This window comes from Bos indicus, chromosome 16, assembly GCF_029378745.1.
Source record: "Bos indicus isolate NIAB-ARS_2022 breed Sahiwal x Tharparkar chromosome 16, NIAB-ARS_B.indTharparkar_mat_pri_1.0, whole genome shotgun sequence".
Lineage (NCBI taxonomy): Eukaryota > Metazoa > Chordata > Mammalia > Artiodactyla > Bovidae > Bos > Bos indicus.
The window spans coordinates 41,470,352-41,472,261 of NC_091775.1; positions in this window are offsets into that span (position 1 = coordinate 41,470,352).

The window sequence follows — 1,910 nt, forward strand, 5'->3', positions numbered from 1 at the left end:
GTCACTTCCAAAGTGGTTCCCTCTGTTTATTTTAGCTTCTTCTGTTTGCTGGTCTCTTCAGTGTCTAATTTCTGCCCTGACACAAGGGGGGCAGTGGTGGTCACTTTTTTTTTAGGCTCACTTGTTCAGTCGTGCTGTGGGGAGGGAGGAAAACTGCATACATATATCACTGGCATGTGTGGGGAGCGCTCACAGTGTTTCAGCCACACTGGGTTTGCCTCCCCCCTCGCCCTCCTCTGCCCCCCCCCCCCCCCCCTCCCCCCTGGCTCATGGCATGTGTGCTTTCCCAGTCTACACTGCTCAGGCTCTAGGTTGCTCTGCCGGGAACTGTCTGATGCAGGCCCTGTGTTGCATGCACTCCCCAGGTTTAAGCCGCTCAGGTTCAGGTTCTCGGGTACTCCACAAAGGCGCAGACTTGGTTGGGCCTGTGTTTTGTGCCTGCCCCAGGTCCGAGCAGCTCAGGTGACCAGGTGCTTTGCAAGCACAGTTGCCCCCAGTTGAAGGCTGCAACTTATCACCTCCCCCATCCCAGCGGCTCAGTTTTCTGGGTGTACAGTGGGCGGGCCTTCTCATGTGTGCCATGTGTCTCTTCTGGGGAGCTGATCTCTGGCTGCGACCCTCCCAGCAGATGTTGACCATCCAGAACCCCAAGACGTCTTGGTTAGCAACGAAGTCTGCTTGCAGTTTGGTATAGAATGCCTCTCTAGGCCTGTGATTGCCTCCTTCCGGCTCTGGCTGCCCTCGCCTGCCTGTCTCCAGTGGGAGATAGGCCGGTCCGCAGCCAGCTAGCTCTGCTTAGTCCTTTGTTCTGTGAGTGAGCCTGGCAGTGTCTTAGGTTAGGACTTTTTGCAGGATAGCTATCCCACAGTCTGGGTTGCTACCACAAGCTAGTTTCCTCAGATTGCCCTCGGGGCATTCAGGCTGAATCCTTACCCTAAGCCATGCAGCCTGCACCTCCCTGTCCAGTCCCTGCTTGCTAGTGGGCGATGCAAGCGTCTGGGCTGCTGCTCTGCTGGGAGTTGCTGTTAGGCACGTAATCTGTGGGTTTTAATTATTTACTTATTTTTCCTCCCGGTTATTTTGCCCTCTGAGATTCCAAGGCTCACCACAGACCGGCTGGAAAGAGTGTTTCCTGGTGTTTGGAAACTTCTCTCTTTTTAAAGACTCCCTTCCCAAGACAGATCTCTGTCCCTACCTCTTTTGTCTCTTTTTATCTTTTATATTTTGTCGTACCTCCTTTCAAAGACAATGGGCTGCCTTTCTGGGTGCCTGATGTCCTCTGCCAGCATTCAGAAGTTGTTCCGTAAAATTTGCTCAGTATTCAAATGTTCTTTCGATGAATTTATGGGGGAGAAAGTGGTGTCCCCGTCCTATTCCTCCACCATGTTCCAAATATTTTTTATTGAACTGCATTTGACATATAACATTATTACTTCATACATTTATATACTCTACTATAATTGACATTGTAACAACAATTAAGATCTCTATGTTGTTACATATTTATTATTTCTTTCTAGTGATTAGAATTATTAAGTTCTAGTCTCTTAGCAAGTTTGAAAGTGAAAGTGTTAGTCTCTCAGTCATGTCTAACTCTTTGTGACCCTTTGGACTCCTCTGTCCGTGGAATTGTCCAGGCAAGAATACTGAAGTGGGTACCCATTTCCTTCTCCAGGGGGTCTTTCTGACCCAGGGATTGAACCTGGGTCTCCTGCATTGCAGGCAGATTCTTTACTGTCTGAGCCACCAGGAAAGCCAGGCAAGTTTAATGCTTACAATACAATATTGTTGTTTGTATTCACTATATTGTGCATTAGACGTCTAAGGCTTGTTTGCTACTTGTTGCAATTGTACCCTTAAACAACATTTGTCCTAATATAAATATTTCTGAGGGCATTCTTCACCATAGA